Source organism: Pseudorca crassidens, chromosome 13 (assembly GCF_039906515.1).
Source record: "Pseudorca crassidens isolate mPseCra1 chromosome 13, mPseCra1.hap1, whole genome shotgun sequence".
Taxonomy (NCBI): Eukaryota; Metazoa; Chordata; class Mammalia; order Artiodactyla; family Delphinidae; genus Pseudorca; species Pseudorca crassidens.
The window spans coordinates 29,595,098-29,621,197 of NC_090308.1; the positions used below are offsets into that span (position 1 = coordinate 29,595,098).

The 26,100-nt window shown below is 36.9% G+C and overlaps 1 long non-coding RNA gene across 1 annotated transcript; it reads right to left on the bottom strand.

Annotated features, from left to right (window-relative positions):
- Nucleotides 1–13,544: 13,544 nt before the first annotated feature.
- Nucleotides 13,545–22,746, bottom strand: LOC137204967 (uncharacterized). The gene is made up of 3 exons (XR_010933932.1): nt 22,650–22,746; nt 20,027–20,084; nt 13,545–13,801 (listed from the first exon to the last, which is right to left on the bottom strand). It is a non-coding gene; the product is annotated as an uncharacterized lncRNA (long non-coding RNA).
- Between the last annotated feature and the right edge of the window lie 3,354 nt (nt 22,747–26,100).

The following is a 26,100-nucleotide window of genomic DNA, read 5'->3' on the forward strand; positions in this document are numbered from 1 at the left end:
AAAGTTTCTCTAATTCTGAAACTCTGATTCTTAACAGAAATGCAAAACAGGATTTGGTGATCGATCAGATGCTGGGAAGAGAGACAAGCCTTGGACAGAGTAATGATGCTATATTGAGCCTAGGAATATGAATTAAGATTTACAATAATACACAGACCTGAAAGAGACTTTAGCAATCTAGATCAACTCTACCATTTTACAGATGAGGAAACTGACGGTCAGAGTTGACCTAATCCATGCATTGCTGCATAGTGTAATACTGGCAAAGCTCAAGGTAGAAATCAACTCCTCTGACTCCTACACCTGTGTTTTTTCCCACTTTCCAATTTATTTGGGATCTTGAGCATTTATTGTCTGCTAATTTCTTTGCAAAAGTTTTAACTAAAAACAGAACATTTTTTCCACAAACGAGTCTCTATAGCACAGGAATTTCTCTGCCAGCTATTGGTAAGTACTAGTGATCATGACACCTCTGCTTCTGTGTCATTTTCAAGTGCCAGCTATCAGGCCAGAAGGAGGGAAATATTAAATATCTAATACAGACATCAAGACCCCTGAAACAAAAGAACCAGCTGGCTGGCCACTTGGAACGTTTTGTTCAGAGTCTCCAGGAAATTAGGTGAAACAAAAGAGAATTTAAAAATCTGATGTTTTGTTTTCCAATGTAAGCTTAGGGTATTTTCCTTTGTGTACATTAAAATGCTTTTTGTGCCTTTCAAATTTGTTGTGGTGAGTGGGTAAGTGTGTTACCTCCTGGGCCTGCATTTCCCTGACTCCTGTGGGACAAATTAGCCAACTATGCCTTTCCCTGACTACAGCACCAAATTTCTAATTAAAGACGATTAAGCATTTGTGTACATTTGTTGTAGGCAAACGTTAATTTACCTAGCCTGCATTTGGGTGCTCTGTCTGGGCAAGGTGCTTTACTTGTGTACATTTATTTAATCTTCACAGCTATTATCATATCCATTTTTCAGGTAAGGAAACTGAAGATAAGAATTTTTTTTGGTTCAAGTTCACACAGCTCCCTCGAAGCCCCCAAACTTTCCGCCACAACTTGCCTCCTTCCATTTGCAAGTGTTCAAAGGCTCCTCATTGCCCACAGTGCAAAGTTCAAACTGCTGAGGGAGACACATGACCCTCTCATGGCCTGGCCTCTTTTGTACCTCGTCCCTCCTCTCTCGCCACTTCTAGAAACAGACACTTCACTTGCAGCCATAGCAGTTTCCTTCACCTTCCAAGAAGTTTCAGGCCTTCTACTCACTGATCACATTTTTCCTCTTCCTGGAGGTCTCTCTCCTCAGCAAACATACCTTACAGGTAATTAAGGAAAAGAAAAAACACAATGTGTGTTTAATCTAGATCCGTCTCTTTTACTTCTAGAAAACACTGGTTTTTCTCCACTATCTTATTATATTTTTCTTGGTTTCAGACTCACTAGAAAACTATGAGATTGCAAATGGAAGACTTTTCTTTCTTTTTTTTTTAAATTTTATTGAAGTATAATTGATTTACAATGTTGTGTCTAATTGCTGCTGTACAGCAAAGTGACTCAGTTGAACACATACATATTCTTTTCCATTATGGTTTGTCACAGGATATTGAATACAGTTCCCTGAAAATGGAAGACTTTTCAATGCACACTTTTTTAAAAAAGGACAGTAGCCTTTGGAACAGAATGAGCACTTTGGTCTGCTGCTGCTTCAGCCCTGCTTCTCCAGTTGTGCCCGTCTATGACAGCGTCATTCAGGCATCGTGCCAGGTGTGATGCACAGAGAAAACCATTGCTGGTTGACAAGTTCCACTCACAAGTATGGTGGGAGCTGATTCTTCAGTCTGCCTGGTCCTGCCGAAGCCAACAGAAGGGGCCCAAGGTACATATACCTGACCTGGGAGGGAAGTTTAAGTTCACCCTAGGATGGAAAAAAATATAAGATCGTACGTAGTATCTTGGTGTCACCCAGAATGTGGAAGAAGGCTATGCAGGCTGAAGAAAAATGTATCTTGCCCCAAGAGGTAGCGCATATGTGAGGGGATAAAAGGAAATACATATCAAAAACAGATCTCAAGAGACAGTGCTCCAAGAAAATTGCAGTGAAAGGAAACAAATAATATACAGCCTCAAACACAACAATGGAACCATGTACAGGGAGTCATAAGTCTAAATGACACTTCACCATCTCTTCTTTCTCCCCAAGATGGAGATGCTTCCCATCCTTCCTGTCATCCTTAATTTAACCCTATCAAGAGTAACAAATTTCTACCTATTGTCAAAAAAGCACAGCAGCTTATAGGAGGTGGAGTTATGAACAGTGTCCTTTTCACAGGCATGATTTTGGCCCTTGAGACATAGGTATCGACCTACTTTAAGGAAGGCAACTGTGAAAAATCCAAAACATTGTTCAGCTTTTCAAGAATGCGGTTACCACCGTGGGACTAAATCTTATTGTGTTGTATTACTGAAAAGTCTCGTGAAGATATTTTTGGAAAATTCAATTACATATCAATTGATGTCCATGAACTAGCTATAAAAGAAGCCCTGCTGAAAATGATTTTGGAGAAGGAGGTACTTTTTGATACACGGACTGTAACACTTACTTCAATTATTCCTACGTTCTGTTTTTACTCAACTTTTATTTGTTCACAGCAGAGACCTTCCGTTCCAAATAGACTGAAGAGCTAAAATGCTCACACAACTTCCAGAGTACCAAACTGTCTTCTCCTCTTGAGAGATCTCTCCTATTTCTTCTAGGTAGCACAGAAAGCAAAGTGGAATTTGAAATAAATATTCTCTTAAACATATCAAGTATAGAAATGTACAAAGAGAATGTTTAAACCCAAAGGGCAAGTGGAGAAAGCAGGAGCTGGAAGGCAAAGGCAGGGGAAATTTGAGAAACTCAAGTTTCATGGGGATGTTAGAAAAAAGAAGTCTGTGTAGACAGATACTAGTGCCAAGGCACGACATAAAATAAATACTAAAAAGTTCAGTACAGACCTTCAACTACCAAACATGTGGAATTTCCTTTAAAGTCCACTGGAATTTTCACCAAAAGCAGATCGATAGGCATAAATGGAAGTTTATTAGAGATGGCACATCCCGAATGATTCACATTTATTCACAGATTCAACATATTATTCAGCCTATAAAATGCCAAGCCAAAGGAAAAACTAATAATAGAGACCCTCTTCATAAAAAGTTCACATTCCAATCGGAAAAACGAACATTTAAACATACAATAGGGAATTGCAGAGGAGGTAGTGTACACAATAACCAGAATATGTACAAAGCACGGTGAGGCCCAGAGGAGGGAGTAGCTAATTATGTAGAAAGTGGTCAGCAAAAGCTTCCCAGAGAAGGTGATTTGTAAATTGACCTTGATGGATGGGTAGGAGGACCAACATTTCAAAATGACCAAAAAGACATCATGTACCACAGTGAAACCTGTTCATGGGGAGTATTTTGGGGTATGAAAACTGGAAGAGTCATTCAGTTCCATTGAATAAGCGTGTGTCCAGAGCTTACCTCTGCCCTTAACACTGTGTTGAGTTTCTGTGGATATTAAGAAAAGGAAAAAAAAAAAAAAAAAAAGGCAGGACCCTGCCTGCAATGATTTGTACTCTTAACTGGGGAAAAAAAGGCTTACATACATGAAATAAAGAGAGATTAATATAAAACACTTCAATCAAGTGCCAAAGTTTGTGTTTAGACATTAAGTTTTGTAAGAGGTCAACTTTTGAAATTTTGTTGTTTGTAATATTACTAGGCAAGACAGTGGAGGGTCTATTTTTAAGAAATATAATGAGTGGGAAACTGGTAATTATAGCTCATCCAATTAACATTTGTTCCAGATAATTCATCTGAATCAATCATTGGGAATGAAACGCTTGATTGTTTAGAGAAAAATTGGCAATGAAGCAAATCTTACAGAGAGATTATTTGCCAAACAAAACTCAGTTTTCTTTCTTTTAACCTCGAATGGAAGAGATTGTGAAGTGTCTTTTGCTTTTTTCCCATGATCTAGCTGAACTTCGAGAAAGCTTTTGAGATCACATGGTCAGCTTCTTGTTAAACCTGACTGAGTATACTTAAGCAATTATTGAGGTTGAGAATTGGATATCAGAGAGCAATTTAAGAATAGAATTTCATTGAACCACAACAACAAGGTATGGGGCTATTTCCCTGACCCCTGAGTAGGGGCCAGGCCTTGTCAAGCCATGAGACTCTCTGGGAATAGTGACCACAACAAAGGAGCAACTCAGCAGAGATGAGGGCTGTGTAACTGGTCATCTGTAGTCCACTGATGACCAAGAGGGGAATGGAGGTAATGGAGAGGTAAAAAAGAGACTGCAGGACAACCAACAAATTGCTGCATAGTTGCATAAAGGAACAAACATTCCACCTGGAGGTTTATAAATATAAGAATCATCTTAATATCTAGCAGAACTTTCTTTTAATGGACTAGCACTGACAAATAGCCATACATGTCTTTAATTAATCTTCTAAAATGGACAAACTAATTATTACTTTCTAAAAACAAGTTTATTTAGTATGTAAATATGTCAAGACATCAGCTGTTTAGCTATAGGGAGTGGAAGATAATAATAGAGTCTTTGGTGGTATTTGGGTACGAACCACTAGTTAGTGTCATCAGTGACACAGTGAAGCTACAATGTCAAACATAGCTGGTTAAGAAAACTTCCTTATTTTTTTTAAATAACAAAAAAAAAAAAGAAAGGCCAAAGTGTAGACTTCATCCCCAAGGAGACCCGAACACATAAGCCCAGTACATGCATTCAGAATTCTCTGTATATTTCACTATCGAATTCTGCTGTTCTCAGATTGATCCAGGCCGTGGTTCTCTCTCTCATTTTTTCTCTCTCTCTCTTTCAAGCTGGAGAGCTTGGATCTCTCTGTGCTCTTCTTTAGAGGTAGTGTCATTCCAAGAATAATTTCTTCATTTTATCTCCCTAGAGATCAGATCTTGTGGTTGTGGTTAACTGCAGCACTCTGCCTATAAAGAGACCTTGGTAGATACCCTTCCTTAGGATCAACCTTATTCAGTTTCAGGAAGTGATCACTCAGTCTCTCCTCCATGACTCCATCTTCCTCCCGCTTTCCCAGATTATGACTTTTCTCTCTTTTCCACTTCCGAACCATGAATATCTTCTCACAGGAGAAGGTATCGATATTTATACCCTAAGATATAAATAACTAAGGAGGTTACCACCCATTCCCACCCTACTTCCCATGATAGAGTTAAGGACAGTATTTATTGTCCAAGAGGAAGAAGAGCCTTTAGCCATAGAAATGAAGCAGTAGTAGTAAAATTTCAATCACTGGTCAACAATAAGAAAAGAATTCGGCCAAAGTGAAGAGCTTTTTTTAGTACTGCTGAAATTATCCCATACTATGATTGTCTTTTCTCACTGAGAGCTGCTGACCTTGCCCTCACCTCCAAAAAGATGATATTTCTACCAAGTGACAAAAAACCACTTAATGACAGACAGATGAGAGAAAAATAGTCTCTGGAGATTTCTATGAATTATTCATCTGCCCTAACACAAATATATATCTAGCTTTCTACCTGATAATTTATCAGAACAGCACTAATATACCATCCTTACACTCTATTCCTAAATAGAACATAGACTCAGAAGTCAGCTTAGTCATCATATATATATATAATATAAATATTATATATTATTTAATTATATAATTTTATTTAGTTATAATTATACAATTAAATTAATAAATATAATGGGTATGGTAAATATAATTATTATAAATATAACATCATATTTATTGTATATTATATAATATATATGTATTTTTAAACATCTTTATTGGAGTATAATTGCTTTACAATGGTGTAGTTTCTGCTTTATAACAAAGTGAATCAGCTATACATATACATATATCCCCATATCTCTTCCCTCTTGCATCTCCCTCCTACCCTCCCTATCCCACCTCTCTAGAGGGGTCACAAAGCACCGAGCTGATCTCCCTGTGCTATGCGGCTGCTTCCCACTAGCTATCGGTTTTACATTTGGTAGTGTATGTATGTCCATGCCACTCTCTCACTTTGTCCCAGCTTACTCTTCCCCCTCCCCGTGTCCTCAGGTCCATTCTCGAGTAGGTCTGCATCTTTATTCCCATCCTGCCCCTGGGTTCTTCATGACCAGGCTGGTAACTGTGTCCTCCGTCAGTGTGGGCATGGATAGATTTGAGATATTGATATATATATTACATTACATATTATACATATATATTAATATCTCAAATCTATCCATGCCCACACTGACGGAGGACACAGTTACCAGACCCATTTCTCCCAAACACACAAGGACCAAATCTGAGGTCCTAGAGATATAAACCGTCTTGATATTCCTTGGGTACTTTCAATGCAGCTTGTAGTTTAGACCACAAAGAAAATTAGCATAATACATGGCAGACTATATAGGCTTGAGTAGCTTTACAGTCAGCCTTGCAGACTCTTACGTACTTCAAAAGCATGAAGATTTTCACTCTCACTCTCTTCCCCCACTTTTCAAATTGGCATTTACCAAAATAAAAGAGGAAATGAAATGATATAAACCACTTTGATGAAATATTGTTGGTCTGGCTTACATCCCCAGTAATCTATATGTATATTCATTTTTATGGCATAAAATATTATGATTATACCTCACATTTTTAAGATGAAATGGATTTTAAGAATTGGAGAAACCAGAGGAAAAGAAGGAAGTATTGGGATTACGGATCAACCTTCAATTCAGAAGGTTTTTCAATGTATCTGTTCTCAGGGATTGCAAATCAGATACCCAGTCTCACACAGAGGCTGTCAGATGTCACTGGGTTGCAGAAAAGATGAAAATCCTCCTGGTTTCTGGCTTTCCGAGGTTTTGTGGGTTTGAACAAGACCCTTACTGCTATTTGGACTTGGGTTTTGTGGTTAATATATGATAAAGGGGTTATTACACAGTGATCCTTGAGCGGTTAGGTCAGCTGTGGCAATCAATCAAGAGACACTTCTCTTCTGGCAGCACGCACTTCCATAAAAAATTCTCTGGCAGACTCGAGTTAGTTAGTTATGACAGAGTAACCTTTATGTCAAGCAATATACTTGATAAATTTTTCATGTGCTTTTGACTGACAGAAGCTCTGGCATTCTGGTAAGTAGCAAAGCAAGCTTCAAAGAGCATAGAAACCTCTTTCTTCTTCCCAAACTGAAGGTGGTTAAATTGAACACATTATTTCCAAGAAAGTTAAAAGAAACACTTCAGGAGTAAGTTCACATTTTGGTGCCTATTCTTCCTTAGTTCCTTTTATTTATTCTATTACAGGTAATCTCCCTAAATCAGCTTTTTCATTATCATTCCTACTTCTGAATGATTCGGCTCCATTTAACAAAAACCTCCTGGACTCCTAATATATGCTTGATGTGGGGCTGGGGTAGTGGGAAGATAAAGATGAGTAGGATACTTACATCTCATTCATATTCAATTATACGGTTGTTTTTTTAATTGAAGTATAGTAATTCACAATATCATGTTAGTTTCAGGTATATAGCACAGTGATTTATATAATATATACTTTTTCAGATTCTTTTCCCTTATAAGTTATTACAAAATATTGAGCATATTTCCCTGTGGTATACAGTAGCTCCTTGTTACTTATTTTATGGCCATTTAAAATTTTCAGAATCAATACGAATTTCAAAAGAATGGCCAAATGGGGGATACACTTTTATTTGATTCTAGGGTTTAGCTTTTTGTTTCTGTTTCCCACTAATAAACTACTGGCATATGCTGATTCTGCTTCTCTACCTTGTGGGATAAAAAGGCTACCTATGGAGGAGCTAGACTGTAGCTAAATGACCCTTGCATTAACCTTTTTCAGCCATTTCAAGTAAGGCCATTATTACTCTAATTTTAGCAAGGATAGGAGAATCTATTATGACCTGCAGTGGTTCATTATGCCATTTCTGTTCTTGGAAGAAAATGGAGAGAAAATGTATCTAATTTGAACAAAAATAAATTCTCATGGATTGAGTAAGAAAAAAATGTTAAAAAGGTAAGACTAAAAAACCACTGATGTTGGCTTCTGAATTAATTCTATGATTCTTTTGTGAGTAACAGAACATTTTTAAGAAGAGAACTCAAGTATGGTTAGAGTGCCCGCTGACTTCTATGTGATGCCTATGCCTCCTTCAGGATACAGTTTAGGTGATTAATTTCCAAGTTGATTTTCTCTAATATGCTAAAGGAGAAGTGACAAAGGCTCTATGTATGGAAATGACTATACACAGCAGCACTATCTAATAGAAGTATAATGCAAGTCACATATGTAACTTTAGATTTTCTAGGTGCCACTGTCCAACAGACATACAATGTGTGATACACATGTAATTTTTAATTTTCTAGTAGCCACATTACTAAAAGTAAAAAAGGAACAAGAGATTAGTTGAACACTATTTTATTTAACACAATGATAATATTTCAAAAATATTACCATTTCAAAATGCAATCAGCATTTTAAAAAATCAGATCTTTTATGTTCTTTTTTCCTAACCAGGTCTTTGAAATTCAGTGTGTATTCTACACTTACAGCATATCCTAATTTGGACTGGTCACATTTCAAATGCTCACTAGTCACTTATGACTAGAGGCTATCTTATTGGGCAGTATAGGTCTACAGAATTCTTAACACAGTAAGGGATGCTACCATCAAACTACAGAATATTATTAGTGGACCATCTGGGTCAATGAACCAATTAATAAAGAGAAGTTTTATATCATTTAAATAAGCTTAAAATAATAAAAACAAAGTCAAAACCCCACTTTTTGAGACAACAGATAAGATAATCCAATTGAAGTCTTGTACTATACTATGATCTGAGCAAAAAACTTCAATTAAACTTAACACAAAATTGATGTTTAACAGTATTTTCCTACCAGTTGCCCAATAATCTGATATGATTTTGTCATAAACATATTTTCTACTTCAGATAATACTTGCCAATGCACAAAACCCAAGCGTTCCACTGACCATTTCTCTGAGTGAAGTGCACTCACTCCTATCAATCCAAATTAACATGTCCATAAAGAAAATAAGGAACTTTTCATTGCAGCTCTATTTACAATAGCCAGGACATGGAAGTAACCTAAGTGTCCATCGACAGATGAATGGATAAAGATGTGGCACATATATACAATGGAATATTACTCAGCCATAAAAAGAAGCGAAATTGAGTTATTTGTAGTGAAGTGGATGGACCTAGAGACTGTCATACAGAGTGAAGTAAGTCAGGAAGAGAAAAACAAATACCATATGTTAACACATACATATGGAATCTAAGAAAAAAATAAAGGTACTGAAGAACCTAAGGGCAGGACAGGAATAAAGACGCAGACATAGAGAATGGACTTGAGGACATGGGGAGGGGGAAGGGTAAGCTGAGACGAAGTGAGAGAGTGGCATGGACATATATACACTACCAAACGTAAAATAGATAGCTAGTGGGAAGCAGCCGCATAGCACAGGGAGATCAGCTCGGTGCTTTGTGAACACCTAGAGGGGTGGGACAGGGAGGGTGGGAGAGAGGCCCAAGAGGGAGGAGATATGGGGATATATGTATATGTATAGCTGATTCACTTTGTTATACAGCAGAAACTAACACACCATTGTAAAGCAATTATACTCCAACAAAGATGTTTAAAAAAATAAAAAATAAAATAAAATAAAAATACCTGCCAATTAAATATCAAAAAAAAAGAAAGAAAATAAGGAACTTTAAACTCACATTTATATTATGGTTGTAAAGTCAAACTGCTCATCAGGTCCTGGTGTAGTTTGGCAGGAGAGCCTGCAGTGCAATTCACTGTGAAATTCCAAAGATCAAAACCAACCAGATCTATAATCGTGTCTTCAAACATTCTCATTTCGAAAAGATAGACTTTATTTGTTTCTGAAACAGCTACTTTGGTATTCACATAAATACGTCCTTAACTTCCCTTCTAACACAAGTATGAATTCCTCAAAGACCACAAGAGCCAAGTTTATCCTTAACTATAGTGGAAAAGTTTGTCAAGATGATATTTTTCTATTACCAAACTTTTATTTTTGTTTGTTTAAAAACTCTTATATTTAAAAAAAAAATAAAATGATTATACAGGCAACCCCATAGTAACCGTGCATCCACCCTTTATGTAAACTGTTGATAGACATTTTTTATGAAAAATAAAACCTCTTCCAAAAGATTTTTGGATTTTCCATGATGATTTGCATGTTTTAAGTTGCTGTCTTATCTTGTGCTATCTGGTTTTAATGATAAATGCTAAGAAATCATTGAAAGGGAGGCAGTGGGCAGTGATGAACATCAGTGCAGAAGCCAAGAACGGGTTTCAGGGACTGTCCCCGACCTGCCACTGACCAGCTGCAGAATACATTTCAAATCTCTGGGTCTCAATTTCTTTACCTATAAAATTTGGAAATAAGAAAAAATTGACTCCAAGGCTCCTCATAGGCTTTGACTTATTAGTGAAAATATTGTAAAATTTAAAAGACTAATCACTTGTTAAACTGAGCAAAGACGCTTTGAAAATTCAGAGTCTAATTGGAAAAGGAACCCCTGTCCAATTTTCATTCAATCAGCTTTGTCTATACCAATGCTATCTGCATCATTCAGCCGCTTCCATTAAGCGTCTAGTGAATTCAATTTTAAATGTTTTACCTCCCCCAAAGCTAACATACAAAAAGAGAGAACACCAAGATTGGTTATTTAAAAGTATAAATTATGGTTCATTGTCAAATATGCCCATCCTGTCATCTAACACAGATATAATTGAAAAGCCATGGACGCTACTAATGAACATGTATTTTGACTACGTCTTCTCAGGAGACAGGAGTAACCTGTCGAGTTCATATAGCCTCAAAGAGTTAACATACTTCCAAAAGCTGAGCACTATACTCCTTGCCAAAACATAAAATTAAGTGTTCCATATGGTGAGGATTGAAAAATGATATAATTTTTTTGATTGTGTTGACTTGTATATTAAGTTTGAGAAAAGAGTCAAAAATTAAGTTTAGTAACTTTGCTGTGTATATTTATCAAGAAATTTCCATTCTCCTATGGCATAAAATTCCAATGCAAATAGCCATTCTGTTTCTAACATTCTAAAAACACTGCCCCCCCCCAAACTGTAGATGGGTAGATGGATAGATAGATAGATAGATAGATAGGTGATAGAGTGTATGCACACACAAACTCATGTAACATATTTAACATCCTTATAGTTTTGCCTATGATTTCACAAACATAAGACAATGAGAAACTGACCGAATGACCAGCTTAAAGTGGAGCAGAGATTCGAAAGGAAGTCCCTTGCTCCATCTTCTAATGGGAAACAAGCACTATCTTTAACTGTGATTTGTTTGCAAATAATGGTTTATATAAAATGCAATCCCTTGGGCTTCCCTGGTGGCGCAGTGGTTGAGAGTCGGCCTGCCGATGCAGGGGACAAGGGTTCGTGCCCCGGTCCGCGAAGATCCCACATGCCGCGGAGCGGCTGGGCCCGTGAGCCACGGCCGCTGAGCCTGCGCGTCCGGAGCCTGTGCTCCGCAACGGGAGAGGCCACAACAGTGAGAAGCCCGCGTACCACAAAAAAAAAAAAAAAAAAAAAAAAAAAAAAAATGCAATCCCTTGTTCCTATATGAAAAGTCTAGCTTGTTTGGATGTCATAGGGATCCATCGATTCCCCTTTCTTGTTTCTTCTCATCTGATGATTTTTATATGGTAATTAATATTGTAATTATGTGATAATGCCACTGACTCTAAAAATAAATCCTTAATTTTTTTCTTGGCATGTCTGGATATGCAGTCATATATTTATACGTCGGTCATTCATTAGTTTTCTATTTTTTCCTTTTTAATAGAAATTTTGAATTCAAGGTAATGTTTTCTACTTGACAACAAAATTATTTTGCAATATATATTATATATTTTTGTATAATGTATTTAAACTATTTTTCTCATCTTTATAGGAATATAATTTTAAACAGAATGAAAGATTAAGCAAACCAAAAATAATGAAAAGTCAAATTATGCACACTGTGCAAAAACACGGTCACATAGATTTTGCCTTGTATAAACTTCATCCTGCCTATGTGGGTTTTAACATATTTCCATGGCTTTAAATAGGAAAACATCTTAAAGCTCAGCCCATGGGAAAACCAAGCTTGATTAGTTTTCCCTTTTACTACAGCCTGCAGAGTGTAAAACACAGCACATCAGAATTGAATTTGTCATCTCCAGACCTCACAGGAATTTTAGGAACTAAATAGTTAGGAAGCCATCCTGGTACTTCTCTTTGCTTTAATCAAAGTCGAAGTTTCAATTTAAACATTCAGGAAATCTCCCTTATTTAAAGCAATCAACTCATTGCTGACAGGGTCTGGCCTTACTGTGTTTAATTTTTTGGCATCAAGCAAAACTTGATTGGTCACAGCCAGTGCATGAGGAGTCCTCCCTTTCCCTCAAAGAAGAGAGAAGGATTCCAGAGCTTTGCTGTGTCCAACACGAGGCTAGAGATATGGATGCATTTTCAAATCAGTAGTGCATTGGCGTAAACCTCAGCTGGAAAATGGAGCTAATGTTTAAGACCTATAAGGGGTTTCAGAGTCAAACAACTATCACAATGGTGAGCTGTAAAATAATATTCTGAGAAAATATTGATCAAGCTTCTTTATTCCTCTGATTTCTGTCTCTTTTTTCACAGTTTTTGGAATACACGGGAAGTCACCACCCTGCATTTTATTTTCAAGATTTCAATTTCCTGTAGATCAAGTAGAAAACAGATTTAGTGAAGCCTGAGGTGAGAGGGGGATTGTGGCATACTTGAAAACTAGGCACTAGGATCTTTCAGGAAAATGTATTTAAATACAGGCATAGAGGTGGAGGTAGATGCAGATGTAGGGGTGCAGTAGATGCAGATGCAGTGGTGAAGTAGAGGCTGAGACAGAGATAGGAGATAGATACATCCTACTATACTTAAGAAATCTGGAGGGGAAAAACAGGTAACAAATAAAACTAAATTAATTTCACTAAGATTCAAAATCGTTATTAAATCTCTGAGAAATAAATCACACAGTCAAGAGATCAGAATGGTTGCCTCTATTCTCAGAGCTCTCAATGGCTCATCTCCTTAGATCAGGTGCTCAAAGTTGGGGAAAATGATGTGCAGGCTCTTTAGTTTGGTTACCCTGTGGACAGACAGCCAAAGCATTACTAAAAATATTCCACACTAAATTCATATCTGACCTTTACAACTCTCTATTGTAGTTCTCCAATAATCTGTTTTTTCAAATAAAAAGCTAAGAGATGTAATGAATTATGTAGTGAATTTACTAGTTCTTGAGAGAAGATTATCTAGAAGATACACTATTTAAACAAGTCGAACTTTTAAGAAGGCACATTTTCAAATAAAAATTAAGTGTCGAAAATATATTGTGTTGTCAACATGTTTTTAAATGCACAAAGTTTTAGGGTACCTCGAAAGTTAAATTTTATATAACATTTTGTTATTACCCAAAATATTTATTTGGCATATGTATTATTAGTCGATTCGGGCTACCATAACAAAAGACCACAGACCGGGTGGCTTAAATAACAGCATTGTATTTTCTCACAGCTCCGGAAGTTAGAAGTCCCAGCCAGATCAAGGTCCAGAAGGGTAGGTTTCTGGTGAGAGCTCTTTTCGTGGCTCGTAGACAGCTCTGTGCTTACGTGGCCTTTCCTCTGTGCTTGAGTAGGGGGAGGGAAAGAGAAAGAATGAGGCCTCTGGTGTCTCTTCATGTAAGGACACCAATCTTATCATATCAGGACCCTATCCTTAAGACCTCATTTAACTCTAATTACCACCTTACAGGCCCTGTCTCCAAAGGCAATCACATTGGGGGGCTAGGGCTTCAATATTCAAAATTTGGGACAAGCTCTCAATGGCTCATTTCTTAGATTAGGCATTCACACATGGGAAAAATGATGTCCACAGGAGCCTATTAGCAAGATCTCAGATACTTACGTTATCTACCAGCAAAAGAAAAAATTCCCTTTTCCATTATGAACTCACAAATTCACATATATCTTCTTCCTCCAAATACACATACGTATAGCATCAGATATACTACATTCTTGGAAATTAATCTGAGCATTTAGTGTTGCTGTGTGGAAATCTGATATGTTTCACTAGAATATACAATGTTTCATTGCTGCTACTGATTTTAAAAAAAGACCAATTTAACAAATAATTCCACTCATGTTCTAGTCAAAATCAGACACCACAGAACAAAAATACTGGTGAGAGCTCTTTTCATGGCTCGTAGACAGCTGTGGTTTTAGACTCTCTAAAAACCAGATTATTATTTATGAAAAGGCCTATAATAATTGTACTAAATGATGTCATAGTTTTTATAGAAATGCATTTTCTCTTAACCAACAGGACAGAAAATTGTATAGAAATTGTCCCCACAAAATATGAGAAGAGGTGTCACACGTTTTTTTGATACAGTGAAATGCCTATCACACTTTTCCATTTTTCAACCATGGCATACCACAGCTCAAAACCCAAGGGCAAAGAACTCACTTAACTAAGATGCATGCCATACATCACAAAAGTGTGGCTGCCTTTACTGAAAGATGATGTAATATGTAAGGCAAGTGTATTGTGTTACTGGGTTTTCCATATTTTCCCCTTGTAACTGTCACAATTTGGGTATGATAAGTGAGGACGACTATTTGATATACTGTATTTTATTTCCTAGTCATGCATCATTTGAGCCAGTGTTTCTCCCAAGTGTGGTCCAGAGAGCCCTGGGGGCCCTCTGGTTAGTTTATAATGCTTCACCAGGAGGAAGAACTTGACTGGGGCAGAGATATTGAGTTGAGAATGATCACTGCAGAAAGTAACTGAAGTCGTGGTAATACTTACCCACAAAAGGGGGCCAAGGAGCAGAAGCTGACAAGTCTAAAACATAAAGATTTATCACCCAGATCTCATGGATAGAGGGCAAACAGGAGACAATTAAATCCGAGGACCACTTCTCTATCTCGGGGCTGTATGTTCCTCCTTTTAAGAAGCCAGAGAACCTCAGCTTGCTCTCCTTTTCTCCAGCTCTACCCACTGTGTGTTCCACCAACCCCACCTTCACCCAAGACTTGCTACAGAGCAGGTGAGGTCCTCCAAGCATTCTCCTTCTATAACGTCACCAAGGACAAGATCTTTTCCCTTTCACCTGGCTTATTGCATTTGACTAGTGAGCTGAAAGCAGATAATAAAGAAGTAACAAACATAGAAAGTTATAAATATCCCAGAATTCTTATACCCTGCTGAGATGGTAACTGGACTTTTGTTTCTGGGAATAGAACTCTCTGCTTGCCTCTTTCTCCTGCCAGGACAGCAGATCCTTTCCTCCAAGGCAGACCCTTTTAGATGAGGGGCATTTGGGATAGCTCATTGGTGTTCCCATCTCACAAGTAGGTGCTTTGCATTTTTGACATGTTGGTGATGGGAGAACATACTAAGTGACCTCTGTCTTACACTAGAAAGTTCCTCTCAAATCATTTCTTCACACAGCATTTTTTAAAAATTTTATACTTTCAAAAAATACTATAGTAGTTCCAAGTTATTTTAAATACAAGGTAAAAAATTCAAACATTGCAATAGAGTATATAGTGAAAAGTTACATCCCCTTTACCTCAGTCCCACAATCTGTCCTATCTCTCCCTCTAGCTATCCATTGGGACAACCAGGTTAGGTCATCATTATATATGAGGTATTTTATACATAAGCCAATATATATATAAGAAATTGTGTATGTATATGTGTGCATATATGTATATGTATTTACATCTATCTATTTGTCTATTATCTACCTTTTTGTTTCTTAATATAGTAAAGCATACCATGCATTGTCCAAAAAGTCTTGCTACAATTTTAAGCTTTAGTAATCTGAGAAGGATAAATGTTATATTCAGAAAAACATTAAAACTTTTAATAATTTAAATCTTGTTTATACTTGTTTAGTCTTTTAAATTTTGAATAGTAAATTTTAAATTTTAATCTTTTGCTTTTGTCAATATTTGTCACCTTCAACTTGAGGGATTGAAATGTATGTATTCATACAGAAGTTCATCCTTGCTTTTTTCACTTACTGTGTCTTGGTGCTTGTCCCATCTCAATATGTATAGATCCCTATCATTCTTTTTCACAGTTTCATTGTAACCCATTGTATGAATGGGTCATAAATAATTTAATCAGCCTTCTGTTAATGTACATTTAAGTTGCTTAGAACAACACTCTAAAAACTATTATGAAGCATATATTTTTGGCCATTTAATAGCAAATCAGTTATAAATACTTTCAGTTACAAGTAAGAGAAATGTTGACTAACAATGGCAGTCGTATTTGTTTTAAATAGGTTTTAATTTTTTCACATAATAGGACACCCAGAGGTGAGTGGTTGCAGGCAGATTCAGCTGCTCAGTGATTCCATGAGGAATTCAGGTGCTTTCTGTCTTTTCATATCACCATTTTTAATGTGCTGGGCTTTTGTCCTCATCCTTGTCACTTCATAGTCACAAAATGGCTACCACAGCTCCAGAAGTCACATCCATAGTCAAGACAAGAGGCAGAGGAGAGAATGAATGGCAACTACCTCTGTCCCTTGTACTAGGACAGGAAAAGCTTTTCTAGAGCCTGCAGTAGACTTCCAGCTTTAAGATGATCATGATGATACCTCTTCCCATCTTCAAGGGAGACAGCAAGAGAATGAGGATAACTTAACATGGCTGTGGAGAGTGTCTTCCAGCCCCATCTGACCAGAAAGGTGGGCAACAACTCCTGAAAGATGTTCAGCCCAGCAGTACTAAAGCCAAGAGTTGGGCAAGCAGAACTGATCACCCCCAGAGCAAAGCCAGTACAGGCCTAGATGCTTCTTGTGCTACACACAGGCAAGGGGAATTAACTCATAGCCAAGGCTGAGGGTAGCTCCTGGCTGCTCCCAACTGGAGAGCCTGTTCGGGAAATTGAGAGTAGCCTAGAGTAGTCCCTCCCCATCCTGCCCAGGAAAGGGGGCTGAGACAAAGCCCCACTCACTGTGGAGAGTGTCCTCTTTCTCCCTCTGAGCAGAAGGGCAAGAAACAACTCCAGTAGCACTCAAGCCAAGAGGCAGGCAGGCAGAGCCGATAGTTTGCAGAGCAAAGCCACTGGCCCTGTTCAGTCAGAAACTTGGGGTGTAGGCCAGCACCTACAAAGCACAAAGAGCTTTACCAGCTTAATAGCTGCTGCTCCCTCTGTACCCAGGTAGGGAATCTAATTTACAGCTCCCCTCATCTCTGAATACAGTCTTCAGCCTGTCACCTAACCAGAGCACAGGGGAAGCTACACAGCCCATTCAATAGCCATACATACAGTGACATTAAACAGAGAGCACAGCAGTGGCTTCCCCCATCTGTAGAGCAAAACCAGCAGCCTCACATGACCAGGGAATTCAGTGCACACTCTGGCCTGATTTGGCCAAACAATAAGCTATACAGACCCTGAGTCCCATTCTGCTCCCCTGCCAGGGCAGGGAAGCTAATTCATAGCCCCAACTACTACTGAAAATAGTACCCAATTCTGACCATCTAGTAAGCCTGACCAGAAAATCCAGGCAACCACAGAGCCTATCCTACAACCTTACTTAGGTAGGAAACAAAGCTAGTAGTATAGTACTGCAGTACTAAATATTTACTGAAAAAAAATTTGTGTATAAGTGAACACACATAGTTCAAAACCATGTTGTTCAAGAGTCAACTGTATATAGTCATAGTTAGATTCTGCAATATGGTAATAATGGTACATAATTTACATACAGCTCTAGTTTAAAAGTTAAAAAAACACAGTACAAACTACAACAATCTATTATTAGTTACACAACAGAAAAAACATGTAAATTACAACAGCAATAACCTAAAATGTGAGAGAGTAGAGAAGTAAAAGTGTGAGGTTTACTGAAGTTAAGTTGTTATCAGTTTAAAAGTTTAAGATATTTTATGTAAGCCTCATAGAGACTAGAATGGAGAATTCTGTAGGAATTATAGAAGAGAATCTGATAAAGAAGCCAAAGCATACTGATACAAAAGACATCAAAACATGAAAAAAGACAGCAGGATAAAAAACAAGAAACAATGAATTTATAGAACAAGAAGAAAAAATTAACAAGATAGCAATAGTAAGTTCCTATCTATAAATAATTACTTTAAGCGTAAATGGATTAAATTCTCCAGTTAAACGACTTAAAATGGCTGAATGGATAAAAAACCAAGATCAAACAATATGCTGCCTCTAAAAGACTCACTTCAGTCTTAAAGATACACATAGACTGAAGGTGAGGGATGGAAAAAGGCACTTCAAATAAGTGGTAACTCCAAAAAAGCAGGGGCAGCTATACTTACATTAGACTTTCAACTAAAAATGGTAAAAAGAGACAAAGAAGATCATTATTTAATGATAGAGGGGGTCAATATATCAAGAAGATATAACAATTGTAAATATTTATGCACCCAACATTGGAGCAACTAAATCTATATAGCAAAAAAAAATAACAGAGCTAAAAGGAGAAATAAACAGTAATACAATAACAGTTGGGGATTTTAATACCCCACTTTCAACAATGGCTAGATCATTTAGAGAATCAGTAAGGAAACAGTAGCTTTGGACAGCACTACAGGCCACATCGACCTAACAGACATATTTTGAACCTTCTATCCAGCAACATCAGAAGACACATTCTTCTCAAGCCTGCATGGAACATTTTCCGGGAGAGACCAGGTGTTAGGCCACAACTCAAGTCTTAGCAAATTCAAGAAGATCAAAATCATACCAAGTAACTTCTTTAGCCACAATGGCATGAAGTTAAAAATCAATAACAAGAGAAAACTGGCAAATTCATGAACACATGGAAATTAAACAACAATCTCCTGGACAGCCAATGTATCAAAGAAGAAATTAAAGGAAAGTAAAAAAGTTTCTTGAGACAAATGAAAATGGAAACACAACATAATAAGACTTGTGGAATATAGCAAAGGAAGTTCTAATAGAAAAGTTCATAGCAATAAATGCATACATTAAGAAGCAAGAAAAAAAAAAAAAAAAAGAAGCAAGAAAGATTCCCAATAAATAACCTAACTCTATGACTTAAGGAACTAGAAACAAAGTGAGCCCAAAGTTAGAAGAAAGAAAATAATAAAGATTAGAGAAGAAATATTGATAAATAAAATAGAGACCTGAAAAACAATAAAAAAGATTAGCCAAACTAAGAGTTGTTTCTTTGAAAAGATAAACAAAATTAACAAACCCTTAGCTAGACTAACAAAAAAGAGAAAATAGAGAAAGGTGATAGCATATATTCCATATACAATGGAATATTATTCAACCATAAAAAATGAAATCCTACCATTTGCTACAACACAGATGGACCTTGAAGTCATTATGCTAAGTGGAGTAAGTCAGACAAAGAAAGACAAATACTGTACAATCTCATTTACATGTGGAATCTTTAAAAGAAAAAAATCAAACTCATAAAAAAACAGATGACTTGTTACCAGAGGTAGAAGGTGGGGGAAGGGAAAATTGGAGGAAGGTGGTCAAAGGTATAAACTTTCACTTATAAAATAAATAAGTACTAGGGATGGAATGTACAACACAATGACTATAGCTAACACTGCTATATGATATATAGGAACGTTGTTAAAAGAATAAATCCTAAGAGTTCTCATCACAAAGAGAAAAATTATTTTCTTCATTGTATTTATATGAGAAGATAGATGTTATCTGAACCTATTGTGGTAATCATTTCACAGTATATGTAAATCAAACTATCCTGCTATATACCTTAAACTTACACAGTGATGTATATCAATTATTTCTCAACAAAACTGGAAAAATGCATTTTAAAAGCAGCAGTCACACTCTGCAAAGAAAATCTTACATTTAGGGCAAATCTTTATCCTCCTCTTCCTCTATGCTTTCTTCTCTTGGTCACTTTTCTTCCAGATTTAAATATAAACATCCAAGATAAAAAAAAAAAAAGTTATTCAACTGTGAAGAAAGACTGGAAAGGCATTGATAATTGGATTGTGTCAACAATGATAGCTAAAAATTTATTGAACATTTATATGACAGGCCATGTTTTAAGTACTTTATATATATTAATGAATTTAATCCTCACAACAATTTTGTCTGCAGAGATTAATCTATATTATCAAAACCATCAACAGTAAACTAGGCAACAAAAGTAGTATCACAGATTCTAACCTCAAGCCACATCAGAAGTAAGGCAGAGGGAGAGTTACAAGTACTTCACCCCCTGCTCCACCTCCACCCTTCCTAAAGCTCACCCACTGGTTGGCATATGGGTCTTAGCCTCAGCATGGAAACACTTAGTCCATCCTTACACCAGAGAAAGTAGAGACATTGCTCTCTTCAGCTCCGATCATGGCAGTATTATTAAATTTTCCAATCTGATTTATTCTTTTAATGCCTCATCATCTTCATAATTAAGAAAAGTCTTGAATAATTTTTTTCAAAATTTGAATACATGCTTTGTAACGTATTACATAAATGATAAATGAAATAAACTTTATCTTGGCATTTTCTGATGAATCAAAAGAACAAGATTGAATTTATTGACCAATTACTATTCAGTTTCATTTGATGCTGAGATAGAGAGCTTGAAAAGTCACAGCCTACTTTTAGTTGACCAATTAGGGCACCTTGCTATTTTTAAGGAAAGTTTCAAAATTCTAGTACCAGTAGCTCTCTCAAGTCTTAATACAGTCTCTTGCTCTTTTTTGGGATTTATGAACAAGTAGTCAATAGTAAATTCTATTAGATATTAGTGCTCAAGTCTTATGTCCCTGTATCTCCAGCAGGATCTCTTTCAAAAGAAAACAGGAGCTAAAAGCGACCTGTTGTTGCCCATCCTTAGGGGAAGAGTTTGCAGAGTTAAACTGCAGTAGAGTGGGATACAAAGCCCTTGGTCTAAGAATATAGCCCACTTGCTTCCTCAGAATGCGTTCCCATATCTGGTCGGTGATCTCTCCAATGGGAAAAGACACATACAAGTGAGCGATCTTCCTTCCCCTAGAAGCTTTCTCCTCTGCTAAGTTCCATATTCCAACTACACTTCACTGAAGTCTGCAGAGGCTGGGCCCTCTCTAGTGCCTTGACTTACTGTCATATTACAGAAAAGGGAACATTGAGCAGAGTCTCTACCACCCTCTAGTTTTACTTCCTTGACACACCCTGGGACATTGAGTTTTGGACATTTCCAACTTAAGAAAGGAAAGCAAAATCACATGTTGATTTTGGTGTTATAAATCTGCTAGAAAATAGGAGGCCTGGAATAGCTGTATGCTAAAAAATACTGGTCAAAACCACGATGAGACTTTTTTAAAAAAATAAGAGGTTACGCAAAGTTCTGGCTCCTCCTGTCTCCCGGCTACTGTCTCACAGACCCCTGCACTATTCTAAGGGCCGGAAAGGCTTCTATACACGGGCTCATTTGTGGTCAACATAAAGTAGACTGTAGCCTTGTACCCACTCCCTTTGCTTTGTTAAAAATAACATTAATACACATTCATTGTAGAAAATTTGGAAAAATACAGAAAAGCATAAAGAAAATAAAAATTACCCATAGATCTACCACTTTACTCACTTTCCTAACTGCTGATCTAAAAGCAAACACAGAGATCAAAAGAGCAGATAAATGCTCCCAAAGTTTTCTGGTTCCTTTTTACATAGTTCATATGCAAATATTTATTTAGCCATGAAACTGGCAGCAAAAGGACTAAGAAAGAACTGCCTTTGAATCACAGCATCTTAGCAGCAGAATAGACAACAAAAATCCTACCCAGGAATCTCTTCCATGCTACCTCTGTGAGAGTGTAAGCTAGATTCAGCTCAATGCTTCCAGGAATGCTTTTCTAGATAGATGGCTCAGCAACTATAAAGTTCTGCTTGTCAGGAAGTTCTACCTATATGATGTCTTTCCTACCCATGGATCCTAATCAGTACTCTGGAGCAACGTAGAATAAGTTTAACTTCTTCTTGTGTTATCTTTACAATCAACCTAAATCCTCTTATTTCAAGAGTGAACTATTTTGGACATTCTATTCTATTCTCGATGAACACTACTTTGTTCAAATCATGGTGTCCAGAACTGAAGAAATTTTGCTAAATAACATGGGGGATGTCATGTCAACTTCTGTGATACTGACACTGAATATCTATTAATACCAACCTAATAGTCAAAATTCAGTTAAAAACATTTTCTAATTATAACAATACTCAGTTCAACCTCTTTGGCCACACCCTGCACTGCAGACATTGGTAGAAATGTTGGCTATAATCACCCTATTCCACTAGCCCTGAAAGGACACCTTAGTCAATTTTAGTGCCTTTGTATATGTTGCAATGGTTAATTTGTGTGTCAGCTTGTCTAAGTCATGCTGTGCAGCTGTTTGGTCAAACACCAGTCTAGATGTTGCTGTGTAGTGCTTTTTTATATGTGATTAATATTTAAATTAGTATACTTTGAGTAAAGCACTTACTTTCCATAATATGGGAGGCCTTTATTCAACCAGTTGAAGACCTTAAGAAAAAAAATGAGGTCACTATAAGAGGAAGGAATTTTGCCTTCAAGTTGCCTACATACTCAAGACTAAAACATCAACTCTTGTCAGAATTTCTATTCTTCCAGCCTGCCCTGCAAATTTGTACTTGCCAACCCCATAATTTTATGGACCAATTCCCTACAATAAATCCCTCTCTCCCTCTCTCTCTCCATCTTATTGGTTCTCTTTCTTTGGGAAACCCAGACTAATACTTGTATATATAGTATTCTTCCCCTCTTCCCTTCTTTGTCTTCTCCACTATTCCTTTTTTCTTTTCCCATGCTTGACACACTCAGTCAAATATAGACCCCTAGCTCAACTCATCCTTTGTTCTCTCGGCAAATATCTTCACTTCTACATAATGAATCATGGTTTTCTTGGCCCCATCTCCAAGCAAATATTTCTTGCCATTTCTATTTAATAAATACCTTGGTATTCACTTCCTTATGAACCACAGTTCTTCTTCCCTCAAAACACTGACTAGAATCACCTTTGCAGAAAACCTTATAACCTAAACTCATATAGCTCTGGTCACTGACACCTTCAGCAGTTCCCATAAAACAAATATCTCTGTTGTATGCCCACTTTTATTCTAGATCCTTGTTTATGTACTTTTTTGTTGTTTTTTTCCATGTTCTGTTATTTTGGTTTCATTGGGGTTTTTTTGTTTTTTATATTTATAGGAAAAGCTCCTTAAGGATATGGAACTTGTCTTATTTTTTAGTCTTACTTACAACTATGTTCAGTATACAGGGGCTTCTTAATAAATATCTTTCACTATAACTTATTCAAATAATCGAGTTTTCTGGTATGGATGAAAGAAAGAGCTAGACACAAAATTAGCCAGAATTTTCATAAAACTAAGCTCCATTTAGATCTTGTTTTAAGACCACTGAAACTTTAAGGTATTGCTATTTATCAAGCTTCTTTTAAGATCAGTTTCCTGAGGGTCCATTGTTAAACTTTTTAAAGTCCTCCCAGTATACATGTGTTCAGAGATTATATGCAAAAATGCAGTGCTTCTCAAAGTATAATGTGCATAGGACCTACCTGGCAAGCTTGGTAAAATGCAGGTTCTGATTCAGAAAGCCTGCGTTGGGCCTGAAACGCTGCATCTCTAACAATCTGTCAGGTGGTGCTAATGATGCTGGTCCATGTAGCACACTTGATAAACATGGTCCAGTAGAGAAGACATAGGTAGGAAGCCAGAGCTGAGCCCAAATCACTTACCAGCTCTGGGAAATGCCTAGAACAGGAGAGTACGGGCAAGATTAAATAAGCAGATGCATTTTGTCTTTTTCTTTTTTTTGGCTGCGCCACAAGGCTTGAGGAATCTTTAGTTCCCCAACCAGGGATGGAACCCAGGTCCCCTGCAGTGGAAGCGCAGAGTCCTAACCACTGGACCACCAGGAAATTCCCAAGCAGATGCATGTAGGAAGCACTTAGAATAATGTCTGGAACTTAATGGTTGTTCAGGAATCAATGTTTTTCCTACCATGTGAATAACTATCCCTGTCAACCTGTGTTATATCTCTCATAATTTCTGGTTCTTTTAACCTTGCCAGCTTCTAAAGGTGATATTTTTTCTCAAAACACCTGCAATTAAATTTTCTTATTTAAATGATTTTTGGTTAAAAAAAAACTTTGGAAAATAAGAAACTATTTTGGTACTCCATTCATTTTCATGTCCACGGTCATACCATACACCGTCACGTGGGCTTTGAAGTCAAATAGACCTGATTCTTCAACTTGGGGCTCTGCCATTGTTGGCTGAAACCTTGTACAGTTACTTCATCTCCATAAGCTTTATTTTCCTCATTTAAAAAATGAGGATAATAGCTATCCATACTCCAAACATATTGACTGGATTAAGCCAAAGCATGTAAGAAAGTTAATCAAGTGCCAATTCATAGGAAGCACTTATGTCAGACACTTCTTCTGCTTCAATTCATTTCTTCATGATAAGGGTGGCAAAACTACAAAGAAGACTTAATATACAGCCTTGACAGTTTCCTCTGTTAAAGTCAAGAAGAGAAAAAGAGTGGGACTCAGCCATCCATAATGGGGACATTTAGGTGGATGAGCCTGAGAATCTTAAGCACCCAGAATCCACTAACTGGCAAAAGTCCTTTCCCCTTTGAGAGGGGAAAGCAGCCTTACCTTTCCTGCAGAAGCCTTACCTGAGGCAAGCGCCTTACAAGATGATGCTTATCTTCCTCAAGATCTACCCCTTCATCACGTATTGTCTACAGGACAAAAAATAGAGTCAAATCTCAGCATAGCCCAAATGGGGAAATAAAGTCACTGCTTTGGAAGAAAATAGCTCACACAAAAGACGGCTAAACTGAAAATATACAGGCAGGAACCAGGAGACGATATGTGAGAATGGTTTTTAAGAATGTAGAACTAGAAAGGGCAGAATATAAAGGGAAATAGATTGTAAGGTTGGTTGGAAATACTTATTGACATAGGAGCACTCTCCCATGGCTAAGGGTTAAATATTGTATCAATCTGCTACTGCCACAAACAGCCACATAATCTCAGTGACATGCCACAATAAGCATTTATTTCTCACTTTGCTGAGGTTTGGCTGATGTAGTCTGGGCTTTACTGGGCTTACTCCAAGCTGTGGATTGAATATAGATCTGCAACTCATGTCTTTCATCTTCTTTGGACCAATGGTTATTCAAGATAGGGGCTTCTCATGGCTAAAGACAGGAGTTCAGAAGATGAGCCCAATTGTGCATCCGTATTTTAAGCCTCTGCTCCCATGATATTCAATAATATCCCACTGGAAAAAAACAAGTCATATGGCCAAACTCAATGTTCTAAGTATATGAAAGAAAATATTTTTATTATTTGCATATGACATGATTATCTACCTAGAAAACAAAGAACATACAGATAAAATATAAGAATAGTAAGAGTTTGTAGCCAGGTAGCTAGGTACAAGATCAATATACCAAGAGAATTGCATTATTATTAGCTAGAAGATAATATTATAAATTATAATCCATGAAAAGATATCATTTATAGTTGACACTTTTAAAAAATATCTAAATACTTAAAAATACAGCTCATGTTCAAGATTATGAAGACCCAAAATCGTAAGGATATAAATTATCTCCCACAAAATTATAAATCCAAACTGTAAGCAGTTCTTTTTCAATAATTTGATAAATAATTCTAAAATTTATATGGAAGAGCAAAGACCCAAGAAAAGCCAAGATGTTTAAGAAACTAAGCAAAAAGAATAAAGAAGGAGATAGTCCTACCAGCTATCAAGCTCTGTTATAAAATGAAATTGATTAACACACTGTAGTATTAGAACAGAGCTAGATAAATGTACCCATTGAACAGAATGAAAATCCCAGATTAAGACTCATAT